Here is a 6,323-nt window from a genome sequence, read left to right on the forward strand (position 1 = left end):
ATCCTATACGTGAACCTATTAACACTAGTGATATGTTATTATAATCTTGATAGTAATGATGATGTAGTGTTTAATGATGTTGGAACTCCTAATTTGATGTAGATCTCGCAGCATCAGTGAACATCCTAATATATATCTAATTCAGGGTTCAATCCCTCGCTTTGCGCTAAAATGACAAGAATACTTCAGTTAAAATGCTGAGATTTCAAAACGTACATGTAGGTTATCACTTTAGTGTTTGAATAAGTAGTACATTATTTGGCCCGATATTTAATTTCGCATTTAATAATTTTAAATGAAATTATTAGAACACGTTTGTCAACATTAGACATGTTAGCAAGAATCAAACGGTATTTATCTAGAAAAAAAAATGCAAATTGAAAACCTTTGAATGATGTCCCTGTATAAGTGTTTCCTGAAACATACAATAGTGTACCGCAAAGAAAACACATGATACACTCGCCAGTATGATATATTTTTTTAGTGTTTTAAGTACGTTAACCCAACGGTAACTTAGTGATAACATAATTATTTAACTGAGATTGTATAGAAATATTTATATGTTACAATTCTACATACACGGAATATTTAAAAGTATCATTTTTTGCATCGCTTTAAATTAATGATATTTTTCTTTCAATAGATGTCAAGTTAGTATTTCCGATTTGAGGCGATGTGGCTGTTGATAGCTTTCTTCCTTCTACAATATCAGTTTATAATTAGGGGCGGCTATATGCACATAGCTCTTACATAGCTTAAAGACCAGGATAACGGATTTTATCGCCATTGTAACTTTGGACATGTTACAGCGAACGGTTAGATTTCTTTAATTATTTAATTATTAAATTTTTAAAAAGGCAATATAAATTTGGAACGCCCTGTATTTTGTATGGTAGTTTTATAGGGGGTTAGAAATATTTATTTATTTAAGTTTCTTTTGTTGGGTATAAATAAAAGTGTAATATTTTGAAACTTAGACCGGTGATATCCTGTGTCAGAGAGGGTAGAAAAATTTAATATCAGACTAAGAATAGTGATATCCTGTGCCAGAGATAATGAATAGAATTATCTAGAATTAATATCAGACTAAGATCGGTAATATATTGTGCCAGAGAGAGTGGAAAAACTAATACCGATGATATTCTATGCCAGAAAGAGTGAAAAGATTAATATCAGACAAAGATTGGTGATATCCTATGCTAGGTCGAGTGAAAAGAGTGAATATCATACTAACAGCTGTGATATCCTATGCCAGATAGGGTGGAAATAATTCATATCAGGCAGTCCATGCTGAAACAATACGTACTCCCACCAAAAACTTTATCAATTTTGCATGCATGTCAACTGGAAAGTCGTATACACTCTATGTTTATACATTAATGATTCATAATTCCATCTTTAGATCAAGAACCAAGACACGATTAGTTTTCCTTGATGAAACAGTATGTGATTCGAAAAAAAAAGGCTTTACATATTTGTAATACATGTTGTTACGTATTAGAATTTCAAATAGCCTAAAATTGCACTAGCTGATAAATTTAAGTTTAGTAGTTAAATTGTACTTTGGATTTAGTAGTTAAGTAAAAGCCGATATATAGTCAGTTTATGATATTTGTCAACAAGGTTGATACACACAGTTTTTTTAATACAAATGCGTTTTAATATACACACAACAATACAATTTACAATAACAGTTATTACAAACAATGATTTATAAACAAAAGTTTCACAAACTAACAAGCAGTATAAAGTCTTCCTTTTAGTCTGGAACTTCTTCGATATCTTATCTAGGGTTCACGATGAGAGAGTTAATTACGAGTTGACGTAGGTACAATTCGCTTAATGGGAAGCTAGCTAGCTTTGTCGTTCGTTATTCACCAGCCACACGCGCCGAGTTTTCCACGATGAATTTATGTAATGTTTTCGTAAAAATACTAATGTCCGATGAGAATCCACTGAAGTTAAATTATTTGTAATGTTGGAGCTTTGTAAATGCTCCTGTCAACTATCTGAAATTTTCCGATTGATAACGTTATAACAATCACAGTTATAGCTTCTGAAGTATATAGCACACCAACTATAGCAAACTAATAATAGATATTCCCTTTTTTGGCGTATCACGTTGGTTATATTTATAGGCGTGTGAAGGCTTTCTAGAAATTTCAGTTTTACGTAACAATACAAATTTAAGCGTTTACGTGCATACATATATTGTTAATTCTTACTCTCGAAAATTTTCTACATCTTTGGAGAATAGGCGGAGTTTCGCAATACATACCTAACACTATAAGCTATGCATGTTTTTAAATATAAACTTAATCTAAACAAATGTTGATATTAAAATAAATATATAATAACAAATTCCTTACAATGTCTACTGAACAACGTCTATATTTTTTGGTTGTTTTCTTTTATCTGTCCCCACAAGCGTCAGTGCTCGGTCTATTCTAAGCTAAACTGAATGAACAAAAAGGGTATTTACATTCTACTGTAAATAACTATATAGCTTTTGTTAGATGCGTATGCATTTAAAATTCAAACAGATTGCTTTCAACCACAAGAGGACCTCCAGCAACTTTAAATATTTAATACTCAAATGATTTCGAGGTGGAACTATATTCTTCTAATTTTTCTTTACCCATGGTTGAAGTAGTTCCTTTCTAATGGTTTCTTAATAACACATACTCTCATCAAAACACTCTGGACAAGAAGAATGAGGAAACACTATTATGTATTTCCATATGCTCGGGCCCCCAGTGGCACAGTGGTATATCCGCGGACTTACAACGCTAGAAACCGGGTTTCGATACTCGTGGTGGGCAGAGCAAAGATAGCCCATTGTGTAGCTTTGTGCTTAATTACAAGCAAACAAACAAACAAACCATATTCTGTACCATGCAATAGATATTTTGCTATTAATCGTTTTCATATACCTTTTATAAAACATTTTGGTAAAGAAGTCGTTCTAATAATTGACTTGTTAAGCCTAAACATTTACAGAAAATCACTATGAACTATTGAGTTTTTATGTTTCACTTTGGGCTCAGTTGAGCCTTGAATTCAAACATTCTATAAAATAATATCTACAAGTTGAACAGAAAAGAACTTTATGCACTAATGAAATTCTGTATGTTAACTGTGAAAATCAAGCTTATTGTAGATTTACAAGTTAACCCTTTATATTAAAAAAATATGTACTGATTTACAACGTCTTGTTAACATTTAAGTTAGGGCATTTTCGTCTACTATTTGCTACACAGTACATACTGAACAACATAAAGAAACAGCTACTCTGAGCTTTCTATCATGAAAAACAAACAGTTGTTGGTTGCTTGGAGGTTTATGAAACAAGACTGAGCACTTGTAATTCAAATTCATTTGTCGTACACGTTATACAGTGCACCTAAAATCATATTTCCACTTTTTACAAAGACACGGTTAATTCAGGTAATACTTAATTCACTCCATTGGCAATGCAGAAGTACCACGGTATCGTAGAGTGTGGGTAAAAAAAACAAAAAAAAACACCTACGTAGCTCGTGAAGCCTGTACAAGTATAACACCCTCTAGCAGGGTAAAAGTCAACGGCACTCTGAAATTAGATATCTCTCTTTTTTCCTCTTGAATAATGCACAGCGGTTTCTGATTCTGAGTTTTATTGTAAAAAGCCAGCTGCGGTTGTTCCCAACTGCAACTGAATAACCAGCGGCTCCCGTGCCCGATACTTTAATCATGAGTGGGAGTAATAAGCAGGTTGTACCAATATTTTAGGAGTCCTTAATGCCAGAGACTCTCACGCCAAAAATGGAGAGAAAAGACAAAAAGGCGAATATACCAGGGGTCAAAATTACATTTGAAGAGGATTTCTAAAAGAAAATGACAGAAATAGAAAAACAAACGCAAGAGATAAACACAAAAAATAAAAATAATCAATGACAGGAAAAGAAAATCAAAAACAGAGTGCATTAAGCACAGATTGAAACAAAAGTTTTCCAATTAAAAAAGAAAAAGGACACAAGCCTGATCAAAGGTGTACAAGGTATATAAGAGTATACTCTTCAGAAACTTAGAGGTATCCTGAAAACTTAATACGAAGTTAATAAAAGGTTTATCTTCCAGAAAGTCGAAATAGCGAAATTTTTTATGAGATAAAATATTCGGCTTTAGAGAAAAAAATTTATCAAAGCATCACAAACATCGGAACAAAAACAGAATTTTTTTTATGTTGAAAACAATCACTTTCATTCAGTTATAGCGTTGATTTATCGGATATTCTTAACTAAAAGCTACTTTTGTTGTAACGCGTGTCAATCACTTAAAATCGTGTATACCTTAAATAAAACCTAAACAAAGTGTGAAAGCTTATGCAGCAAAACGTTTAGAATCTAGAGATGGTTTAATTAATTAATATCGAAATACACTCAGGCTATTTCTATACCTTAAATAAAATGACCTTTTATGAATTGAGTTCAGCAGAATTATGTTTAAGGTAAAACTACACTAATTTGTTGATAGTTAATGAACTCGTGTTTTGGAAAGATAATATTTTTTTCCTATAAATAACATGCCATAAGGAAATATATATGGATAGACGTACTACGAGACCAGTGTCAATGTATCTTAAAAGTCAAATATAAACTGAATAAACGTGGAATATTGAAGCTATAGTATTTTATAAAGGATTCATCCATTACAAAAAATAGTACTAATTAAACTTAGACGCATGCTCAAACATCACACTGATAGTACTAGTAAACTGATGTTTTTCACACAGACAGCAATAGTTTAAAGTCGCCAAATGATCAACTGTCTTACTGACAAAAAAAAATAATTGTCATTTTCCAAACACATTCTTTTATGTAAGAGTTCCGAAGAATATTTACAAGGAGACGCAAACAGATGCTTCTGTGATGTTGTCTGTTGGCAAAATTAAGTATGTTCAACATATTATAGTATGTTTCCATCATGAAAGAAATACGTGAAGAGAAGGGTGTGTATCACCAAACCAGTTCAAGTACGGGGTCTTGTGTAGACATTTGAGCTGAGTCAGATTTCCTACTGACAAAGTAAAGTAATACTGTTCGCTTAGGGTGAAAGTTGCATATAACTGAAATGACTTTGTTAAAAAATGGGAAGAAAGTTGCTTGTAGTCGAAATTACCTTGTTACAAAGAGGGAGGAAGTTGCTTATAATTGAAATTACCTTGTTACAAAAAGGGTTAAAGTTAAAAGGGTTAACTTTGCTTATAACTGAAATTACCTTGTTACAAATAGGGAGAGAGTTGATTATAATTGAAATTGCCTTGTTACAAAAAGGGTTAACGTTGCTTGTAATTGAAATTACCTTGTTACAAATAGGGTGAAAGTTGCTTATAATTGAAATTACCTTGTTACAAATAGGGTGAAAGTTGCTTATAATTGAAATTGCCTTGTTACAAATAGGGAAATAGATGCTTGTGGTTGAAATCACCTTGTTACAAAAAGGGTGAAAGTTGCTTATAACTGAAACTGCCTTGTTATAAATCATCAGCTGAAACACATTTTTCAAGTTAAGTTACTTCAGTGTTTATACACATTTCTTTATATTTTTTTGTGAAAATCCTTCTTCTATGTTGAATGTGTTATGAATAAGAAACATTTTAGGAACATCCTATGGAAAGTATCCTACAAAACCTCTTCTATGAGTAGGACAGTTTCACTGCTTTGAATCATAAAATGGCCGTTGCACAAAATATTATCCAAAAAATTCAGTTGTTTCTTGTCCACTACATTTTGAAATATTCTAACATTTGATATTTTACTCAAACCTTTAATTCTCAATGGCAAAGTGTAGTTAAGCATTCTAATATTAATTTCAATACATTATACATACTCTAATTAATTTCCAGTTATTTTGAGAATGCAATTGTTAACTTAGAATAAACTACTTAACTAGCACAATTACATACCAGATTGTTGATGCTAGGCTTGGCTTATTTTTTTTCCTCCTGTTGCTTGATTTCCACTTCTTTACATAAAAACGCAATTCCCTCATATTTACATTGGGCACTTGGTGTAAAACAACGATACATAATATCAATAATAAACAATCGAATAACGTAAAAAATAAACTGATAAGTAACTAAAAAAAACATCATTAGATTGTTACCAATAGTTGCCTCTCTGCTTTGTGTAATCGGTGTTTCAAAATTAGGGACGGTACCATGCGATCTGGACGACACGCTGACAAGTGTGCTTCGATGGGACTCCATAATTTTTTAGACGAGAGCCTGTGTTTTGAAAGAACAGGATTGCATAAATTTAGTTTGTTTGTCATTAAGCACA

Source organism: Limulus polyphemus, unplaced genomic scaffold, assembly GCF_000517525.1.
Source record: "Limulus polyphemus unplaced genomic scaffold, Limulus_polyphemus-2.1.2 Scaffold2344, whole genome shotgun sequence".
In the NCBI taxonomy this organism is placed as follows: Eukaryota; Metazoa; Arthropoda; class Merostomata; order Xiphosura; family Limulidae; genus Limulus; species Limulus polyphemus.